This window comes from Pantherophis guttatus, chromosome 2 (genome assembly GCF_059756535.1).
Source record: "Pantherophis guttatus breed Tessera chromosome 2, ASM5975653v1, whole genome shotgun sequence".
Taxonomy (NCBI): Eukaryota; Metazoa; Chordata; class Lepidosauria; order Squamata; family Colubridae; genus Pantherophis; species Pantherophis guttatus.
Window position 1 is genome coordinate 13,154,339 of NC_142064.1, and position 23,211 is coordinate 13,177,549.

At 44.6% G+C, this 23,211-nt stretch overlaps 1 protein-coding gene across 1 annotated transcript in view; it reads left to right on the forward strand.

The window, feature by feature from the left end:
- Positions 1–1,196: 1,196 nt before the first annotated feature.
- Positions 1,197–23,211, forward strand: part of MAPK4 (mitogen-activated protein kinase 4) — a 117,060-nt gene continuing 95,045 nt past the window's right edge. The window contains exons 1-2 of the mRNA XM_060690752.2: positions 1,197–1,466; positions 5,653–5,707. The gene's annotated coding sequence lies outside the window, so the exon portion shown is untranslated. The remainder of the gene's footprint in view (positions 1,467–5,652; positions 5,708–23,211) is intronic.

Genomic DNA, 23,211 nt, shown 5'->3' on the forward strand with positions numbered 1-23,211 from the left:
CTGTGACCTTGGAGCCTTAGTAGACAATCCATTAAATATGAGTCAGCAGTGTGTGGTGGCAGCCAAAAAAGCCAATGCAATCCTACATTGCATTAACAGAGGGATACAATCAAGATCAAGTGACGTACTAATACCATTCTATAATGCCTTAGTAAGACCACACCCAGAGTACTGCATCCAGTTTTGGTCACCACACTATAAAAAGATGTTGAGACTCTAGAAAGAGTGCAGAGAAGAGCAACCAAGATGATGAGGGGACTGGAGGCTAAAACGTATGAAGAACGGTTGCAGGAACTGGGCATGGCTAGTCTAATGAAGAGAAGGACCAGGGGAGACATGATAACACTGTTCCAATATTTGAGGGGCTGCCACAGAGAGAAGGGGGTCAAGCTATTTTCCAAAGCACCTGAAGGCCAGACAAGGAATAATGGATGGAAACTGACCAAGGAGAGATTCAACCTGGAAATAAGGAGAAATTTTCTGACAGTGAGAGCCATCGATCAATGGAACAGAAGTTGCCTTCAGAAGTTGTGGAAGCTTCATTCCTGGAAGCTTTCAAGAAGAAGAAGGAGCCTGGATAGCTCAACATACTAAGCACTGTAATTTAACACCAGCTGTCTGCAATTAAAGTCAGATCGAATCTCCCCAGGCTCAAGGTTGACTCAGCCTTCCATCCTTTCTAAGGTAGGTAAAATGAGGACCCAGTTTGGGGGGGGGGGGCAATAAGCTGATTTTGTATAAAAATATACAAAAGTATGAAGGCTATTGCTTAACGCGCTGTAAGCCGCCCTGAGTCTCCGGAGAAGGGTGGCATATAAATCAAATTAAAAAAAGAGAGAGAGACTGGGTTGCCATATGGTATTATAGGGTCTCCTCCTTGGGCGGGTTGTTGGACTAGATCAGGGGTGGGCAAATATGGCCCCTTTATGACCTGTGGAATTCAACTCCCAGAATTCCTGGGCCAGCTTGGCTGTCTCAGGAATTCTGGGAGTTGAAGTCCACAGGTTGTAAAAGGGCCACCCCTGGACCAGACGGCCTACAAGGTCCCTTCCCAAACGCTGTTATTCACCCCTGGCCCTTCTCTTCTGCCCCCCCTCCCTCCTTGATCGCACCCCGCCCTCCACCCCGGTTGCAACCAACCCGAGCTAACAGCAGGTGGCTGCCCAATGATTGACAGGCCTCCCATGACGTCATGCAGGTGGGCCGGGCACCGGGAGGCGTTCTGTTGCTGCGGGTTTTGTACTGGAAAAGAGGCAGCGGCGGGTCCCGACACGGGGAGGGGCTGCTGGCTCCCCTCGGCAGCCCGTGAGGGGCGAGGAGGCAGCAGGACGGCGCGCCTGAGCGGTCAGACGCCCGCTTGAGGTTTCCTCAGCATCTTCAGCCCTGAAGAGCCAGCGGGGCAGGTCAAGAGAGAGGAGCCGACGAGCTCTCCGGGCGCCCCGGCGGGCAGGGCTGGGTCCTGGGCGGTGAGTAACCTTTGCTTTTCTCCCGCTTCTCCCTGGAGGAGTTGCAAGCCAAGAAGAGCCCGGGGGGAGGGGAGGGAGGGAGGCGTCCCGGGCATCGAAATAAATAAATAAAGGCGCCCACGCAGGACGCGGGAGGATGCGAGGGAGCCAGCCAGCCTCGCCTGCCTCCCGGGCTCTCTCGCCTCTCGCTTCCACACGAGGCGTCCCCGCAAGTCTTTCGAGCCAAGATCCGAGCTGGAAAGCCCAGAAGCGGAGCTGAGCCGGCGGCATCCCCAACGGGCATGGCCGGAGAAGAAAAGGACCTGGGAGCAACCCAGTCCCGATCCGATGCTGGTTTGTTCCGAAAGAGACCCGTTCAGACGTGCCCAGAATGAATGACCCTGGTCACCAGAGCCTCCTTATCTAACCTGCCCCCCCAGCCCCATTTTGCTAAACCAGGGCAGGATATAAACCCAGATTTTTTTAAAAAAAAAATTAAGTCACCCCAAAACTCAAGAAGCCCCCACTAAGCTGGGCTTTGAAGCTGTTGGTTTGTGAATGAAGCCGAGATGGGAAACCTGATGGTCGATGGTGGCTTATTTACAGCAGACCAACCTTGCTGAAGCAAAAGAGAGAGACCCTTTTCCCCCTTTGACATTCTACGGTATTGTGTTGCATTGTGTTGACATTAGCGCTGCAGCATCTTTCCGGGAGTTGTAATTTTGCCCTGGTTTGGGAATTTGGCAGTGTGGCTGATGGGTGAGCACCGACACAGAGGAGGGCATCAGCCGTTTGTGGTGCTGAGCTGAGCACTGGGATCAGCTAGTGGGAAAGAGCCCGAGATGCTGGGAGTGGATCCAGTGTTAGATCTCTAAAACGGAATGCTACTTCTGTCTGATTGCATTCCCCTCTCCTAATTCTTTTTTAATATGAATAATAAAAAATGCTGCTTCTAATCTCAATAAATACTCTCCTAGAATATAGAGTGATGAGCCGGGTTGGCAAGGGTTAGGGAAGCATCGGCTTAAATTAAGATTTTTTAAAAAATAAAAATTATGAAAAATAATACAGGCAAGATATAAATAAAGAATAAATACTTTCTTCAAGTATTTCTTTTTTCTTTTCTTTTTTTTTTTACATTCTTCATATACATATATTTTTATTCTTGTGTCTAACGGAAGTATTTTGATTCCACATCTGAGCGAAATCCTCTATTCAACCTGCGTGTATTAAAATGCGGAGAAAACAAATTTTAACATTGGAAATTACAGAACCTAGGAATGAAATCCAAACATTTACTTGATGATAGAACTGCAGCAACTCCTTGTATTAACACTGTTCAAGTTATCAAGTTTTATTACTATTTAAGCCAACTCAGATTATCTTCCATTCACAGAGAAGCATTGAACAAGGTAACAGAAACACTATGCTATATTTATTCTTTATTTGTATCTTGCCTGTATTATTTTTATAAAAAAATTCAAGGCAGTGAATATACCTTCGTCCTCCTATTTGCCCCACAGCAACAATCCTGTGAGGAGGATTGGGCTGAGAGAGTGACTGGCCCCAAATCACCCAACTGATTTTTGTATCTAATACAAGCCTAGAATTCCCGATCTCCACTTTTCTACTCCGGAGCCTTAATTACTAGATCAGGTATTAGCAATTGAGTTCTGTTCTATTGCAATAAAATTGCAAGGAGCTACTTATGTACATTTCTGGAACTGGCCTCAGCTTGGAAGTTTTATCTTAAGGACAGTGAATGCAAAGAATGAGAAATTCTATCAATATGTAAAGAATCAACACTCACCTGAGAGCATGTAATGAATAAATCAAATGTCTATGGAGATTCTCAGTCATCCAGGTCATGGTTGTCCCAAAGGAGCTTTTTCAAGAGGCAATTGGACTTCCTGGTTTTCCTTTGAAGATGTTTCGCTTCTCATCGAAGAAGCTTCTTCAGAGCCAAAGAAGCTTTTTGGATGAAAAGTGAAACGTCTTCAAAGAAAAAACAAAATCCAATTGCCTCTTGAAAAAGCACCTTTGGGATAATAAATCAAATGCAAAGAAATGGTCAATTACCTGAGCATGCAACTTATGTTTGGCATTAGCATAAAACAATGCAATCTCGGTCCTGAAAGTGTTAACAGAAGGTCTCAGAAGTTTTGGTTCATCCATATCTTTTACAGCAAGATTTTTAATTCTCTGAAGCAAACAAGGCACTTGAGTCAGTATGGAGTGACTTTCCATGCTGCATTGACATCTCAGGCTGACAGGCAAAGAAGCAAGCCTACATATTACAGGTGGCCCCTGATGTACAACCACAATTGGGTTAGAATTTCTGTTGTTAAGCAAGGCGGTTGTTAAGTAAGTCATGCCCCATTTTATGACCTTTGTTGCTAAGATTATTAAGCAAATCACTTGCAGTTATTAAGCGAATCAGACTGTTTTGTTAAGCCAATCTGGCTTTCCCCATTTACTTTGCTTGTGGGAAGAGGTCGCCAATGGCAATCACATGACCCCCAAAGACATAACGCAACTTTGTAAATACAAGTTGCCAAGTGCCCAAATTTTGATCATGTGACTGTGTGTGTGTGTGCGGGGGATGCTGCCACGGTTGTAAGTGCGAGGACCAGTGGTGGGTTCCTCCCGGTTTGGCCCGGTTCCGCCGAGCCAGTAGCGGTGATGATATGATGTCACCGAACCGGTTCTGGGGCCCCCCCGCCCCACTCACCTACCCCCTGCGTTATTCTTACCTTTTATTTGGCCCCACCCCCAATCTATTGCTGCCTCCTGAGTCCCAGCTGATGGCTAGAGGGGAAAAAACTGTTTAAACTCTTGCCACCGGGCTTCAAAGGGCCACCCTACAGCTGATCAGTGTTAAAAGAAAACAAATGAGTAGACCGGTGCCTGCAAAAATAAATAGGTAGACCGGTGCCTGCAAAAATACATGAGTAGACTGGTGCCTGCAAAAATAAATGGGTAGACCGGTATAGTTCTGCAAGCAGTTAAAATCCTGGTAGACCAGTACCTCTGCTAAATCCTAAATAATTGTCACATGACAATCAAGCCACGCCCACAAAATAAGCCACGCCCACACAACCGGTAGTAAAAAAATTTAGAACCCACCCCTGGCGAGGACTGGTTTTTTTTCCAGTGCTGTTATAACTTTGAATGGTCACTAAATAAATGGTTCTATGTTGAGCACGACCTGTATTGGTGTCGTGTGAATGCAACCACGGAAGGAAATTACTTTGAGCACCATAGGAACAGCGCTCTAACTAGGTATATCTTCTCAGTAGCTTTGGAATAGAGGTGTCAAACTCAAGTCCCGCAGGCTGGAGCTTAGATCTGGCCTGGAAACAGCAAAGAACCGGCCCACGGTGCTTCTGCTAGCGAAAATGGAGTTTGCGGGGGCCCCCCAGACTCCGTTCTTGCTGGCAGAAAGCTATCCAAACAAACTAAAAACAAATCAAAACAAAAGGAGAAATGTTTCCCCTTTTGCATTTGAGCATGCAAGACGGGACAGGAAAGGAGAAAGGGAAAGACAAAGAAAAAGAAGGGAAGATGGGAAGAGAGCAAGGAAGGAAAAATAAGGAAAGAGGGGAAGGAAGAAGAAAGGAGAATGAAGAGGGAAGGAAAAAGAAAAAAGGAAGGGAGGGAGGGAGGAAGGAAGGAAGGCAGGAAGGAAGGAGATTATAATGAGAGTGAGGGAGAGTCTGAGGGAAGTCCTGTTTTAGCACTTGGCCACCACAGGTGCCCCCGACACGAGTCCATGCCCACCATGCCCACGCCCCCGGCCACGCCCCACATCCCCCCTCTGGCCCTCTGAGGTCAAACACAACTGATGCGGCCCTCCATGAAATCGAGTTTGACATTAGGATAACAGCACTGAATGAGAGGAAAAAAGGAAAGGGAAATGCTGCATTTGCACATAAAGAATACTGAACGATGGGATTACGATATTCTGTCACGATATCGATGGATTGCGCATTCAGGATGTGAATGAAGGCTTTCTTTCCCTCGTGTAATGTTTTTGTGAGTTTTTGGCACGTCCTGCCAGAAGGTGGGAATCGCTGCTTTTGATAGCTCTGAAGGAAGAGTGTACAGATTCACCGGGGAAAAGTCAGCTGAGGGCATCTTAGATCATGAGGCGTCTGTGCAACCTTCACATTCAGAGACAGCCATTGTCCTCCTGTCTTCCTTGCAGGCCTCCTCCAGAGCTCACCTTTCTGGCAGCTGTCAGAATCAGGACAGAGGAGCAGGTGAGTTTTTGCTTTTCATAAAGGGATCTTCCATTGTTCTCCCCCCGCCACCCCCCCCTTCCAATTTTTTCAAGGAATTATCTCTTGCATTTCTTTCCAAACTGCCTCCCACATAAATATGACCTGGTCATATTTCCCTTGCAATGGACTTGTTTTTAATTTGCTTTTCATTTGCTATCCCTCTAAACTGGGGGGTCGGCAACCTTGAACACTCAACGGTCCTAACTGGAAGCCCCCCATTCAATTCTGGAACTGACTGGAAGTCCTGTTCCCCCACCACAGAGTCTCTTCCTAGCGAGGTGTCATTTTTTCCTCTACCTGTCCTAACTGAAAGCCCTATCAATTGTGGAGCTGACTGGCGACAGGGAGCCGCAGCAGAGGGATGAAAGAGCCACATGTGGCTCCAGAGCCACGGGTTGCTGACCCCTGCTCTAAACGTTTAAAAGTTTGGAGCCAGCATTTACCAAATGTTTTTTGTAGGAAGAAATACTTCTGTTGCATCGATGTCTATTTGCGGTACGGTTTCACAGGTAGTCCTTGACTTACGACCAAAATTGAGCCCACAATTTCTGTCGCTAAGCGAGACATTGGTTCATTTGACTTTTGCCCCGTTTTATGACCTTTCTTGCCCCAGTTGGTTAAGTGAATCACTGCAGATGTTAAGTAAGATGGTTTTTACGTGAATCCGGCTTTCCTGTTGACTTTGCTTGTTAGATGGTCGCAAAAAGGGATCTGCGACCGTCATAAATATGAGTCAGTTTCCAAGAGTCTGAATTTTGATCATGTGACGATGGGGATGCTGCAATGGTCGTAAGTGTGAAAAACGGTCATAAGTCCCTTTTTTCAGTGCTGTTGTAACTTTGAATGGTCACTTAAACCACTGCTGTAAATCAAGGACTACCTGTATTTTATTCGGAAAAATAAAAAGGCAAAAATCGAAAGAAAAGAAAAAAAACACGAAGATAAAACTAGACAGAGCATTTAAAAATGTGCATTAAGAAAAAAGCAAAAGACAGAAACACATATTCCTATATTGTCCTCCCCTATTTGAATACTGATAGATGTATTATGGTAATAATAGATTTCCCCTCTCTCGCAAAAGAGGGCCACAATTTATAAATTTCTACAAATCTATTTGCAACCAACTGATCAGTCATCTATCTGCTGTATTTTAAAAAAAGGTAGTTAACAAGTAATCCAACAGTGAAGTTAAACTTCAAAGCCCTCTGTTCTTTGTACACCCACTTTCTCTTGTAGGAAGAGATATTTCTGTTCCATTAATGTCTGTTGCCAAAGAGGTTTAGTATGAATGAGTTTTTTGCGGTGATGCAAAAGAACGTCATCCCTCTCCAATTGGTTGCAAGAATATCGGTGCTTTGTTTACTCTGTGAGCCCCTGCGTAATGGATGCTGGGCTGTGTGGGTTGAAGAGAGGATCAGGGGTGAAATGCTACCAGTTCGCTCCAATTTGGGCAAACCGGTAGTGATAAAAACTACCCATTCGGTTGAACCAGTAGTTAAAAAAAGCTACCGGTTCCTCTGAACTGGTATTTCCGATGATCAGCTGTGCAGCGGGGTTTAGCTTTGCTAGAAAGCAGGAAATCCTGCTTTTTAGCAAAGTTAAATCCCGCCAGGGTGGATTTGATTTAAATCGAGTTGATTTAAATCACAATTTAAATCATGATTTAAATCACTAGTAAAAAGCCTTGATTTAAATCAACTCGATTTAAATCATAATTTTTAAAGAGCAACGGTCATCTCTGCTACTCCTTTGACCCACTGTTGACTCACAGATAGTCCCAGTGTTGCAGAATATACAGCCTCATGCTACATAACTAAGCTCCATTTCATGCTGAATAAACTAAATTATTTATGTATCTTAAATAGAAAACTATCTTATGATAGATTTTTACCCCAAAAGTTTTTTATTAAAATAAATTTGATAAAAATCAAAAAAATCCGATTTAAATCAAAAAAATCTGATTTTTTTGATTTTTTAAAAAAAATCATTGATTTTTATCCACCCTGAATCCCGCACAACAGCTGATCTCCCCCCTTGCTTCTACTTACCTTCCCAAACCTCCTTTTGGTGTGTGTATTGCGCATGAACGCACACATGCAGAGTGCGTGTTGGTGCGCACTACGAATGTGTGGCCACCGAACCAGTAGCAAACCGGTTTGGATTTCACCACTGGAGAGGATGCTATAAAAATTGAAATGCCTTCGCTGGAACCCCAGCTGTAAGCTGCCTTTGCAATGGCAAGAGGTAATCTTTGCTTAACTACCACAATTGGTTGTTGTGGTAACTCCGTCACTGAGCGACTCAGATATTAAGTGAGATGTCACAGGTGCAAAAGTTTACTGGGGGCTTCTCCAAGACTCTGCTTGGGGAAGGCAGTTGCAAAGACCACAAATGGTGATCAATGACGAAACATCATACGGGTAGTCTTTGATTGACAGCCAGGTGGTTGTTAAGTGAATTCAGCTTCCCCTTTTCATTTTGCTTGTGAGAAACTTCCTGGGAAGGTCGCAAATGATATTTGCATGACCCCAGGATGCTGCAACCGTCATAAATACATGCCAGTTGCCAGCACCTCAATTTTGTTCACAGGTCTGTGGCGGATGATGGTCGTAAATTTGAAGAATGGCCAAAGCCACTTGTTTTCAGTGCAATTGTAGCTTCCAGTGCTGCTAAGCAAATGGTTGTAAGTTGAGGATTGCCAGTAAAAGCCTCTCAGTTGCAAAGCGCCTGAATTTCTATCACATGACCATGGAGACATTGCAATGGTTCTAAGTGCGAGGACCAAGTTGTAAGATTACTTTTTCACTGCCGTTATCATTTCAGTCCTAAAGTCCTAAAGAGGGCTGTTTTGTTGATTTATTATTTATTTATTATTTAGCATATAGCATCTACAGAGGCCATGCAACTACCGATACACAAATTTAGTTTAAAAGAGGGCAATTTAGTTCAAAGTTGGTTTTAGTTTAAAGAGGGCAACTGTTAAGCAAGAACCAACTGTATTGTTAAGTTGCAGCGCTTTTCACTGCATGCAACTGATTTAAAGTAATAAAGTAATACGGTAACAAAACTAAATTGCTCTGAGATAAAAATTGGTGATAAGCCCTAAAAGAATAGCTTCAATGAGAATCTGTACCTGTTATTGTTGTTAGTTGTGAAGTTGTGTCCAATCCCATGGACAACGTTCCTCCAGGCCTTCCTGTCCTCTACCATCCTCTGGAGTCCATTTAAGCTCACGCCGACTGCTTCAGTGACTCCATCCGGCCACCTCGTTCTCTGTCGTCCCCTTCTTCTTCTGCCCTCCATCGTTCCCAGCATTAGGCTCTTCTCCAGTGAGTCCTTCCTTCTCATTAGGTGGCCAAAGTATTTGAGTTTCATATTCAGGACCTGGCCTTTTAAAGAGCAGTCAGGGTTGATCTCCTCTAGGACTGACCGGTTGGATCACCTTGCAGTCCAAGGGACACGCAGGAGTCTTCTCCAGCACCAGAATTCAAAGGCCTCCATTCTTTGGCGCTCATCTTTTCTTATGGTCCAACTTTCACAGACATACATTGCAACTGGGAAAACCTAGAAGCTCACAATTCTACGACATCTGTGAAGATTAGAATTATCCGGCCTTCTCTAAATGTTGAGACTTTAGAAAAGAGTAAAGAGAAAAGCAACAAAGATGATTAGCAGACTGGAGACTAAAACAGATGAAGAACGGTTGGAAGAACAGGCGTTGTAAAATGAAAAGAAGGACTTCGTGTGACCTGATTGCAGTGTTCCAATATTTGAGAGGCTGCCACAAAGAGGAGAGGGGCAACTTATTCTCCAAAGCACTTGAAGGCAGAACAAAATGCAACGGATGGAAATTACTCAAGGAGAGATCCAACCTAGAATTAAATAAACATTTACTGACATTAATCAGTGGAATGGCTTGTCTCCAGAAGTTGGAGGTTCTTAAGATAGGACAACCATTTTCTGAAATGGAATGGAGTCTCTGGCTTGAGCAGAAGATTTCAATGCCATTATTCTGCTCATAACAGTCATGTTATTTAGAGATGCTATTTAAAGAAATCTGACTTGGTACAATCTATGAACCCGATCTGGATGTCAGATTATGAGCAGATCTCATTTGAAAGCTGGTTATTGATGTTAAGTGTCTTCACATTTGAAATGACACGTGCATAATTTAAAGCAAGTGTCTTTTAAACAAGAACAGTGACCTGTGGATTTTTAGATCCTGCTGAACTACTTCTCCCAACATGCCTCACCATTGGCTGTGTTTCCTAGGGCTATTGGGAGTTGTATTCAGTAACATGGTGACAGCAGTAGTACTGTCCGGCTTGTGATTAAAGACCAGCAATGAAGGAGAATTCTCCCTTTCATGTGGCAGCCTGTTCCATTGGCTGACAGTTCATACTGTTAGAAAATTCCTCTACATCTTTAGCCTCTCAACCTCCTTTGTAGTTTTAACTGTCTGGTTCTGGGATAACAGAGAATAGATTGATAGGCTGTCCTGTCTGAGGAAAGAAAAATAAATCAGTTTATTTCCATGTCACTGATGGTACTGTACTTGCTTTAAAATGGTCATTAATAATTTATTTATTTATTGTTTATTTATTGGTTCGATTTATATGCCGCCCTTCTCCGGAGACTCAGGGCGGCTTACAATGCGTTAAGCAATAGCCTTCATATTTTTTTATATACCTGCTTAGTAGGGCTTTTGGCCCCTCCTAAGCGGTATTCTTTTTTGTACAAAGTCAGCTTATTGCCCCTACAATCTGGGTCTTCACCTACCTCGGAAGGATGGAAGGCTGAGTCAGCCTTGAGCCTGGTGAGATTTGTACTTGCAGTAATTGCAGGCAGCTGGCAGCTAAGTGCTATTTAACAGCACTTTAATCCACTGCACCACCAAGGCTCCTGCAATAATAATGAATGTTTTTCTCATTGACAAGGTCATTGGTGAGGACCAAGAAAATGAACACCAGAGAGTACTTTGCTTTCTCAAAAGCTCGTATTAAACTTGAAAGCACTAATAATTGATATATGATCATTGCACTTAACTGAAAAGTCTCAAATGTTATGTTAATTAGGGGCCGCATTTCCAAAACATGCTAAACTGTTGAATTATGGTTTATTGAATAGACCTCAACAGACTGATCATTCAATATGCTAAGCATCAATGGCAGGCTAGATTACAGGTAAATTGTAGTTTGTTACAGTTCCATCATCTGATTGCTGTTCTATGTCCAAAAAAAGGAAGTTGGATTGGTATTGGTCGGTTGGTATTTCCTAATAGTACAACTAGAATTGTGAACTTTAATTGATTCCTTGGTTAAGAATTTTTGAAATCAACACAATAGCATACCTCGTTAAACAGAAAATAATCACTTTTATACAGTAACACATTTTAAAAATATTAATATATTTAAGAACAATAGACTTGCTTTCTCGGAAGAGACAATCCTGAGATTAGAATCTTTCCTAAGGAAGGCCCAGAAAATTCGCTAGTGCTTCCTCCCAGGTAACAGAGTAACAGAGTTGGAAGGGACTTCGGAGGTCTTCTAGTCTAACCCCCTGCTCAAGCAAGAGACCCTATATCAGGGGTATCAAACTCAAGGCCTGGGGGCCAGATCTGGTCCACGGAATAGTTAGATCTGTCCCGCGGGGCTGCCCTGGAAACCACAAAGAACTGGCCCGTGGTGCTTTTGCCAGCAAAAATGGAGCTCTCCCTTTGTTTTCGCTGGCAGAGGGTTGCAGGAGGCCGTGATAGCCGAAAATGGAGCTCGGGAGCCCGTTTTTGCTGGCAGAGCACTTGGGCCACCACAGATGCCCCGAAACAAGTGACGTCAAGCCAGCTACGCCCACCCTGGCCACGCCCACCGGCCCCCGGAGGTCAAACACAACCCTGATGCAGCCCTCAATGAAATCGAGTTTGACACCCCTGTCCTATACCATTCCAGGCAAGTGGCTGTCCCGTCTCTTCTTAAAAGTCTCCAGTGCTGGAGCATCCACAACTTCTGGAGATGAACAGTTCCATTGATTAATTGTTCTGCTTCTCTAAGGAGAAACTTAGGACATTTCAATGATGGAGCACCCACAACTTCCGAAGGCAAGCCATGCCATGCTGCCAATTCATTGTTTTCGCTATCAAGAAATTTCTTCTTAGTTCTAGGTTGCTTCTCTCCTTGATTAATCTTTCTTCAGATGCTTTGGAGAATAGCATCTGTGGCAGCCCTTCAAATATTGGAGCACTGTTATCGTATCTCTAGATGGCTGATGTGAGATTGGAATCCACATGGAACTTGTCTTTTAAAAGGTGTTTGATGAATTGGCTAACATGTTTTTAATAGGGAGCTTTGCTGAGTTGGGAAATACGTACACCATGAATCTTTTAAATGAATATGAAGGTAAACAACTCATATTTGTATGTGAACAGTCTTGCCAGTTTTGGAACTAAGAACCAAAAAACAATCTGAAAGCCAGTGTTGGGATTCAAATTTTTTTACTACTGGTTCTGTGGGCGTGGCTTGGTGGGCGTGGCAGGGGAAGGATACTGTAAAATCTCCATTCCCTCCCCCCTCCAGGGGAAGGGCATGAGGAAATCCCCATTTCCTCCCAATCAATTGGGACTCAACCGGGAGGCAGAGGATAGATGGGGGTGGGGCCAGCCAGCAATGGTATTTACCGGTTCGCTGAACTACTCAAAATTTCCGCTACCGGTTCTCCAGAACTGGCCAGAACCTGCTGAATACCACCTCTGCTGAAAGCCTCTTGCTTTCTCTCTGCGCTGACCTCCTGCCACAAGGATTAAAGATATCGTGGAAAGGCAGTCTGGTGTAGGGGTTAAAGCGCTAGGAACGTGGAGACCGGGAGTTCAACCAGCTAGGAGTTCAACCATTTCTCTCAGCCCTAGGAAGAAGACCTGAAGGGCAAACCACTTCTGAAAAATCTTGCCAAAAAAACATCAGGCCCTGTTTATATCTTGCTAGGAGTCCAAAATGATTTGAAGGTACAACATGAATAGAGAAATGGCCTGGATGTGGCAGAGATAGGCAAAATAATGACACCAAAACTCTCCCTTTTCTCACTTTGAATTTAGAAACAAATCGCCCCTTTGTTTCTCAGCTGGGAGGAGGTAGATGGTATAAAGGAGGAGACTGAGTGGCATAGGAGGCTAATGCCTCCTACTAAGGCAGCATTTAACATCCAGCTGCCTGCAATTACTGCGAATTCAATTCTCACCAGGCTCCAGGTCGACTCAGCCTTCCATCCTTTCTAAGGTAGGTAAAATGAGGACCCGGTTTGTGGGGGCAATAATCTGACTTTGTATAAAATATACAAAAGTATGAAGGCTATTGCTTAACGCATTGTAAGCCGCCCTGAGTCCCCGGAGAAGGGCGGCATATAAAAATAAATAAAAATTAAAAATTAAATTAAAATTAAATAAAGAAGGGCCACTCATTGTTGTGGCCCATCAGTGGCCAGCGGAACTGGCAGCAGATTCGGACAGCGAGGAGCTTGGGGAGGAACATGGGCCAGTCCTGGAGTCTGGGGAAGGCTCTGATGAGGGCTCTGCGTCAGAGGCAGAGAGAGGGCCAGAGCCAGATGCCAGTTATCAGCTGCCTTCAGAGTCAGACATCAGTGAGGCAGACGAACAGCTGGAGCCTGTTCCCAGTGTGTGCACTGGCAGAGTTGCCAGGCAAAGGGAACAGCTAAAGAACAAGGGTAGACTTGGGAGTACGGCAACAGGTGGACGATGAATGGCCCCTCCGAGAGGGAATAAAAGAGGAGCGAAAGGGGAGTGGAGTTTGCAGGAGACAATTAGTTTGTCTAATTGGTTTGTGACTCTCGGAGACTCTTTGCCAAGTTTTGAAGATATCGGCCTGGCAGCTCTCCAAGCCAGATAAGGTCTGTGACTGTAAACTCTCCCCTGAAAGACTTGCTGAAGGTGACTGAGAGGAATTCACTGTTTGTTTACTAAAAGGGGTTTTTGTCAGGACCAGGATTCTGCTTCATGCTTATGGGGAAGCTTAGGTCATAACACTCACCCATTGGAAACCTTCTAGCAAGTCAGAATTCCAGGGTCTCAGATAGATTTACGATCCTTCCTGCACCATTGATGAGACAGGAGCTGTAACCAATAAAAGAGAGTATTTGTAGCTCAGGGATAAACAGCCGAGTCCTTGGTGCTCTGTGAGCTTGGGTTTTTTTTTCTTGCAGACGTTTCATTACCCAACTAGCTAATATCATCAGTGCTAGAAGGGAGCAGGGTTTGCTCTCTGTTTATATACAAGTGGCTTGTCCTATCAGTGTTGGTGGGAGTGTTGTTCTTGGTAGTTCCTTGATTAGGGCTGTTTTTAGTTGCAACAGGAATTTTGAAACTCTGTGTTTCTCACGACACCCATTGCCCGGAGGACACAAATTATTTACTGGCAACTTAACGACACGAGGGCGCCAGGTGCATTATTTGTGCAAAGTTGTCACAATGCACAAAGCATCCTCATGCCTTCTTCTCCCAAGAAACCGATGACATCTTGAGAACACGGGGGCAGATGGCAGTCTGTGGAATGGCTTCTAACTGCAGTGATAAATGCTCCTATTTTTATTTTTATTTATTTATTTATTTATTTGCATGCCCGATGGCCCTGTGGCAAAAGTTCTTTAATTATGTAAATGCACATATGCCAAGCAGATTGAAAATGAGCAAGGGCAACAAAAAATGAGAGAGGGGGATAGAAATAGCTTGCCCTGAGACTAATGGATCTAATGCTCAGGTTAATTATTATTGGAAAAACATACCCCTTTGCCTTTAGTTCAAGGGTGGAATTCTTGTACCTAGAATCTTCTTTTGTTTTATTTATATGCCATGGAGGGTTTTTGCTGCTCTGATGGTGATTTTTTTTTTTTAGGTAGCTGGAACCAGGGGTGAAATCCAGCAGGTTCTGACAGGTTCTGGAGAACCAGCAGCGGAAATTTTGAGTAGTTCGGAGAACCGGCAAATATCACCTCTGGCTGGCCTTAGAGTAGGGTGGGAATGGAGATTTTGCAATATCCTTCCCCCCAGGAGTGGGGAGAGAATGGGGATTTTGCAGTATCCTTCCCCTGCCACGCCCACTAAGCCATGCCCACAGAACTGGTAGTAAAAAAATTCAGATTTCACCACTGGCTGGAACGCTAGCTCATGTTTCTGAAATTTCCTTTATTCCAGTCATCAGAAATTTCCCGCCCCCCCCCCCAAATAACCATATTAGTAAATTGATTTAAGAGTTTAGTGAATTTAGGTAGGGATTCTTATTACCTTATTACCTTACCTTTGAGACCATCTTCTGCCACCAGTAACCTCCCACTGGCCAGTCCACTGTCACAGAGAGGATCTCCTCAGGGTGCCATCGGCCAAATTATGTCGGCTGGTGACACCCAGGGGGAGGGTCTTCTCTGTGGGAGCCCCTGCCCTTTGGAATGAACTGCCCCCAGAAATGCGTAAGATCTCCGACCTCTGTGTATTTCGCTGTGCCCTCAAAACCTTGTTGTTCCGCCAGGCCGGGCTATCAATGTAAAGATTTTAATTGGTTTTAAATGTGGGATTTTAAATTTGGGGGTTTTATAATTGAGCCAATTATTTAATAATTTTAATTATTTTTAAATTTTGTCTGTCTTTGTGCTTTTAATCAGGCTGTACACCGCCCTGAGTCCTTCGGGAGAAGGGCAGTATAGAAATAAAATTATTATTATTATTATTATTATTATTATTATTATTATTATTATTATTATTATTATTATTATTATTATTATTATTATTATTATTATTATAATATAGAAAATGATTTTCCTTGCATACAGATAGTCCTCAACTTACAACAGTTCATTTAGTGACCATTCAAGGTTACAACGGCACTGAAAAATATAACGGCGGTTTTTCATAGTTATGATCTTTGCAGCATTCCCCATGATCACGTGATCAAAATTCAGATGCTTGGTTCATATTTATGACGGTTGCTGTGTCCCAGGGTCCTGTGATCCCCATTTTGCGACCTTCTGACAAGTGAAGTCAATGGGGAAGCCCAGATTCTCTTAACAACTGGGTTACTAACTGATCAACTGCAATGATTCACTTAACGACTGGGGCAAGAAAAGTCATAAAATGAGGCAAAACTCACTTTAACAAATGTCTCACTTAACAGCAGAAATGTTGGGCTCAGTTCAGGTCGTAAGTCGAGGACAACCCATAATGTCCTTGTTTCATCATCATCATCACCATCATCATAGCCATTGTCTATCCGCTGCAGGACGAGGGCCTCTTCCGCATGTTTCCAACCAATACAGTCCTGAGCTTTCCTTTGCCAATTGGGCCCCCAATACTTGCTGATGTTGTCGATCCATCTTGTTTTAAGTCCATGAAAACTTAAGAGTTTTCATGGACTCTTTTTATCAAGTGGGATCCCTTCTATGACTGCCTTGGTCCGTCTGCCATCAGTTGTTCTTGCTATGTGACCAGTTCGTTTCCATTACAATTCTTTTACTCTTTTGATGGCATCATATTTTTTTGTTTGATCTCTAATCCTTGTCTTGTGATGCCAACAGAGGTGGGTTTCAGCAGGTTCTGACCAGTTCTGGAGAACCGGTAGCGGAAATCTTGAATAGTTTGGAGAACCAGTAGTAAAAATTCGAACTGGCCCTTCCCCCATCTGTTCTCTGCCTCCTGAGTCCCAGCTGATTGGGAGGAAATGAGGATTTTGCAGTAACCTTCCCCTGGATTGGAGAGGGAATGGAGATTTTACAGGCTCCTTCCCCTGCCACGCCCACCAAGCCACGCCTACCAAGCTATGCCACGCCCATCAAGCCACACCCACAGAACTGGTAGTAAAAAATTTTGAAACCCACCACTGGATGCCAAGCATATATCTTAACATGGCTCTTTGTGCCACTCATAGCTATTGTGTCAATTGTGAGATTAGTGTCCATGTTTTGTTGGCATATGTTAAAACAGGTAGCACACACTGATAATGTTCTTGTTTATATATGTAAAGTACTACCTTGGATTACTCAAATTCAGTTATAATGCCACATTTGTCCTGGAGACACACAAAAAAACCCTTGAATAATAATAATAATAATAATAATAATAATAATAATAATAATAATAATAATAATAATAATAATAATAATAATAATAATAATAATAATTTTATTTCTATACCGCCCTTCTCCCGAAGGACTCAGGGCGGTGTACAGCCTATTTAAAAACAGAATCAACATCAATTTAAAATAATTTAAAAATATTAAATAAATTTGGCTTAATTTAAAACCCCAAAAATTTAAAACATCCAATTTAAAATTATGTTGCTAACCCAGCCTGGCGGAACAACAGGGTCTTGAGTGTGCAGCGAAATACCCGGAGGTCAGAAATCTTACGAATTTCCGGGGGCAGTTCATTCCACAGGGCTGGGGCTCCCACAGAGAAGGCCCTCCCCCTGGGTGTCGCCAGCCGACATGACTTGGACGATGGCACCCTGAGGAGACCCTCTCTGTGGGAGCGGACTGGTTGGTGGGAGGCTATTGGTGGCAGAAGACGGTCTCGAAGGAGCGCTTTAAAGGTGGTGACCAACACCTTGAATCGCACCCGGAAGACCACTGGGAGCCAGTGCAGGTCGTGCAGGAGGGGTGTCACGTGGGCGCAACGGGTTGCACCCATAACCACCCGCGCGGCTGCATTCTGGACTAGTTGGAGCCTCCGAGTGCTCTTCAAGGGGAGCCCCATGTAGAGAGCATTACAATAGTCCAACCGGGAGGTAACAAGGGCGTGAGTGACTGTGCGCAGGGCGTCCCGGTCCAGAAAGGGCTGCAACTGGCGAATCAGGCGAACCTGATAAAAGGCCCCCCTGGCCATGGCCGTCATATGCTCTTCTAAAGACAGCCATGCGTCCAGGAGGACACCCAGATTGCGAGCCCTCTCTGTGGGGGGCAAAGATTCACCCCCAATAGTCAGCGATGGCACCTGCTGACTATATCAGGACGCCAGTTTAAAAGATAGAATAATAATCGGTCATAAGTCATTATTTTTTGTGCCTGTAGAGATTCTCAGTCATCCAGGTCATAGTTGTCCCAAAGGTGCTTTTTTCAGGAGGCAACTGGACTTTCTTGTTTTTTCTTTTGAAGACGTTTTGCTTCTCATCCAAGAAGCTTCTTCAGCTCTGAGAGCATAGTGGGGAATGGAATGGAGTGGGGAATGGGGGATTTTTTTGGTGCCATTGTAATTTTGAATGATCACAAAATGAACTGTGGAGGACTACCTGTACTGTTCCTCCCTCTGGAATAATTCTCATTCTCCTCAGACTATGTCAAGCCCCACAACCACGTCAAGTTATTATTATCATTTTGTGTTGTGTTGTCCATTTTAGAGGTGGGAAATTGATGATTGCAACCTGATGCTTCCAAACGTCGCATCAACTGCTTTGAAATCTCTAATCAATCCAATCAATCAATCAATCAATCAGTCAGTCAATCAATCCGAATAGAGCTGGAAGGGACCTTGGAGCCAAATATGTTGGACTACTATTTATACTCTTGTCAGTCTGCTGGTTGGGGATGACGAAGATCCCACCACATTTGAAGGACTCGGTCTAGAAAACTTTGCAGAGGTTAATTGCACAGATTATAAAGGAGCAAATGAATTGCCCAGCTGTGATTACACCCATGGGGCTCTTAGCTTATATGACATGTATAGAACAGAGGTGGGTTTCAGCAGGTTCTGACCAGTTCTGGAGAACCGGTAGCGGAAATTTTGAGTAGTTTGGAGAACTGGTAAAAAAAATTCTGACTGGCCCCACCCCCATCTATATTCTGCCTCCCAAGTCCCAGCTGATCAGGAGGAAATGGGGATTTTACAGTAACCTTCCCCTGGAATTGGGTGGGAATGGAGATTTTACAGTATCCTTTCCCTGCCACACCCACCAAGCCACGCCCACCAAGCCACGCCCACCAAGCCATGCCACTCCCACCAAGCCACGCCCACAGAACCAGTAGTAACCTGTGATTTCTGAAGGCAAGCTGTTCCACTGATTAATTGTCCTCACCAGGGTGGATAAAAATCAATGATTTTTTTTAAAAAAATAAAAAAATCAGATTTTTTTGATTTAAATTGGACTTTTTTGATTTTTATCGAATTTATTTTAATAAAAAACTTTTTGGGTAAAAATCTATCGTAAGATAGTTTTCTATTTAAGATACATAAATAATTTAGTTTATTCAGCATGAAATGGAGCTTAGTTATGTAGCATGAGGCTGTATATTCTGCAACACTGGGACTATCGGTGAGTCAACAGTGGGTCAAAGGAGTAGCAGAGATGACAGTTGCTCTTTAAAAATTATGATTTAAATCGAGTTGATTTAAATCAAGGCTTTTTACTAGTGATTTAAATCATGATTTAAATTGTGATTTAAATCAACTCGATTTAAATCAAATCCACCCTGGTCCTCACTGTTAGGAAGTTTCTCCTTAATTCCAGGTTGTTTCTGTCTTTGCTTAGTTTCCGTCCATCCATCCATCCATCCATCCATCCATCCATCCATCCATCCCATGGAATACTGCTGTCATGTCCCCCCTAGTCCTTCTTTTCTCTAAACTATCTAAACCAGGGGCGGGTTGCCCCCGGTTCAGACCGGTTCGCAAGAACCAGTAATAAAACCGGCGGGAGGCTCCGCCCACTGACCCAGACGTCATCAAAGGTGATCTGCGCAGGCACAGAAGCTTCTACGCATACAATTGCGCGATGTGAACTGGTAGTAAAGGTAAGTAGAACCCACCCCTGAGCTAAACCCAAATCCTTCAACCATTCTTCATATATTTTAGTCTCCAGGTCTTATAATGATGTTAGTTGCTCTTCCTTGCAGTCTCAACATCATTTTTTTTTTTAACCAGTTTCAATCCTTTATTTGCCATTTCTATCCCTCTTTTCTACTTGCTGGGAGTTAATCCTTAGGAAGGGCTGCTTTGTTAGTTTTTAGCATCCTGTTTTTGGTACTCCCTGTGGGAGCTTTTCATCCCCCCCTTCAACCCCCACTGGTTTATTTTCGTTTGGCTTCAGGAACTCTGTTGCTGAGGGAAAAGCTGTTGTTCTACCTTTGAAGTGGGTGATAAGCCTTTTTGAAAAGTGTGATATAAGATGACAGGACAAAGCAAGGTTCCACTGGCAGCCAGAGATGAGAAATGTGATTGCACAATGTAGACATAATTTTTCCGTCCAGCAAAAATGGGTGATGCTGGCAACCTTGGGCTTCTTCTTCTGTCTGAGGCTTATGGATATCAGCTTGTCTAGAGCCTTCTTTTAAAGATGGATTTGTTATCATCTGAGGCTAAAACAGCATAAAAGGATGGATTTCAGAAGCTCGCAAGCCTGGATCGGAGAGCTATCTTCTGTCCACTGCTGCTTCCTTGTATTTACGGCCAGCTGCCTCAGATTTTGCAAGCGGCCATCAATCTTAGCAGCCATGGAGAGCTTGATTCTCCATGAACCCAGCTGGTCTCCTTTTAAAATCATCTCTGTGGGCTGCACCATAATGATGGGCAGCAAATCCTACTCTCTGACCACGTGCTTTTTATGAAAAAAGCGTCTCCTTTAGTTGGTCCTGACAACTTTGGGCTGGCGTTCCAGCAGTGGGGGAGATGTGATATGTGCAATGGGATGTTTTGATAGACCTCTGTTATTGTCTAAAAGAGTCCCAGTGGCTATCTATACTCTTTCTTCCTTGGAGAAACCTTGCAGCCTCCTAATGGTTTTAGCTGTAGTTTCTCATATCTTTTCTACCTCTTTTTATGATAAAGGGTTGGTGACTAGAACAGTCTAGCACAGTGATGGTAAACCTTTTCGGCACCGAGTGCGCGCTCTGGGCCGCAACCTGGAAGAGGAGCTGCCAATGGCGCCTGAAAATGAACTTTTGGATTCAGGTGTGCACATGCGCCCCAGCCAGCTAGTCTTCTGGGTTTCTGGTTCACGTGCGCTCGCGACGATTGGCTGGCTGGCGCACATGCTCTCACAGGAAAATGGAAGACCAGCTCTTCCAGTTTCTGGCACTGATGCACGCAAAAAGGGCAGCTGATTGTTGCTCTTGCATGCGCGCCAGAAAACCAGAAGAGGAACAGGCAACACCAAGTGTGCCAGGCGACATGGCTCCGTGTGCCACTTCAGGCACACGTGCCATAGGTTCGCCATCACGAGTCTAGCATGTATGGTATGATTGGATCAGGGAATAAATACATTGATATTTTTCAGTTCTAATGATACTAAGTATGAAATCTGTTTATCTTCTTCACTCCCATCTATTTACTTCCTTTCCTCCTCTTCCTCCTCTATCTTCCTCTCTCTTTCCTCCCCTCCTCTCTCCCCTTCTTTTATCTTCCTTCCCTTCTCCCCTTCCTCCTGTCCTCCCCTCCCCTCCCCTCCCCTCCCCTCCCCTCCCCTCTCTCCTTCTTTTATTTCCCTTCCCTTCCTCTCTCCACTTCTCTCCTCATTCTTTTATCTTCTCTCCTCTCCCCTCTCCCCTCTTCTGCTCTCGTCTCCTGCACACTGGGTTAGCAAATTCATCGGGCTGAACCAGGGGTGGATTTCAAAAATGTTAGCAAGGGGTTCTCTGCCTAGTTGCTGGGTGGGCGTGGCCATGGTGGGGATGGCCTAGTCGGCCTCCTGCACCATGGCAGGGGGGGGGCTTTTTGCCCTCCCTGGGCTCCAGGGGCTTTCCTCGAGCCTCTGGGAGGGCGAAAATGGCCTCCCCAGGTTCTAGAGGCCCACTGGAGGCCAGAAACCTGTTCTGGCCTTTCCAAACTTCCGGTAGGCCCGTTTTTCGCTCTCCCCGAGCCTCCGTGCATGCCCTGCACTTACCTCATCCAAAACGGGCTGGGTGGGGACTCTGGGGAGGGGAGGGGCAAGGTGGGCGGGGCCAGCCAGGAGTGGGATTTGGGGGTTCTCCGAACTGCACAGAATCTTAGGTAGAGATTCTCCCGAACCCCTGCGAACCCTCAGCATCCCACCCCTGGGCTGAGCAACCTATCCCAAGATCCCTTTCCTGATTTACCGAGGCAAGTTCTGATCTCATTAGATTGATAGGTAAGATCTGATTTTTTTGTGCCAAGAGGCACAAAAATGATTTTTCAGAGAGGGGTTTCATCGGTGACCCAAAGAAATTGGAGGTAGCCTTAAACCTAGAAATGCCCAGAAAAAAAATTGGAGGCAAAGTCATTAGGTTAGTTTTTTTTTTTTTTTTTGCTTTACCTCATGAGGAAATGATGGCTGCAGTGAATTGGAAGATGGGAAAATGAAATATCCAGAAGGAAGCAGCACTTCTACCTGACTACAGCTCTGAGTAGGAGCCTCCACCACATTTTCTTGCAATGCTGGCTTGTAGTTCTAGGTGTGCAGGTGGAGGCTGAAAGCAGGTTTCCCAGTCAGCCATTGCCCTCCTTTTGTTCTTATCCTTCAATTGCTTCAATTGTCCCTCTCTTCCCAATGAATAAGTGAATTGCACTGAACTTTCATCACAACAATGATAAACTCCACGGGCCAGATATTAAAATAAATGAGCTTCTGGAACTGCAAGTGCAAAGCATCCAAATTAAATCCCTCCCAGGGCATGAAGCTTTTTGAAGCTTTTGAAAAGATCTCCAAGGGAAGCCTTAATCAACGTTGCTAAGGTTCTTTGACCCAACATAGAAACTGTTCTCACCTGAGGTGCTACCTTCATGTGGTTGGTTTAGTTTTGCCTCAGTACCATCTCTGAAACATGATGTACTACAGGTAGTCCTCGACTTATGACCAGGGGTGAAATCCAGCTGGTTCTATCCGGCTCGGGCGAACTGGTAGCGGCGGCTGTGGGAGGGTCCTCCCACTCGCGTGGACATCATGACGTTGCTTTTTTGTGACATTTTAAGCCTCTGCGCATGCGCAGATGACGGCGTACACCAGGGGTGAGTTCTACTTACTTTTACTACCGGTTCACGACGGGGCCACGCCGCAGAAGCATTCTGATGACATTGGGGTCGGTGGGCGGAGCCTCCCGCCAGTTTTACTACCGGTTCTATAGAACCAGCGCGAACCAGGGGCAACCCACCACTGGCGCACACACATTGGCGAACCGGTAGGGAAGGAAGTGAAATTCACCCGTGCTTACAACCACAAGGACGAACTTCCTGTTGCTAAGCGAGACATTTGTTCAGTGAATTTTGCCCCATTTTACAACCTTTCTCGCCAGTGAATCACCGAAGTTAATTCTTAACAAGAATCATCTTGTTGAGTGAATCACCGAAGTTAAGTTAGTAGCATGGTTGTTAAGTGAATCTGGATTCCCCAATGACGTTGCTTGTCAGAAGGTCGCAATTGGGGATCACATGATCCCGGTACCCCGTCATAAATACATACCAGTTGCCAGCCATCTGACTTTTGATCACATGTTGCTGCAACAGTTGTTAAATGTGAAAAATAGTAATGTCACTTCTTTCAATGCCGTTG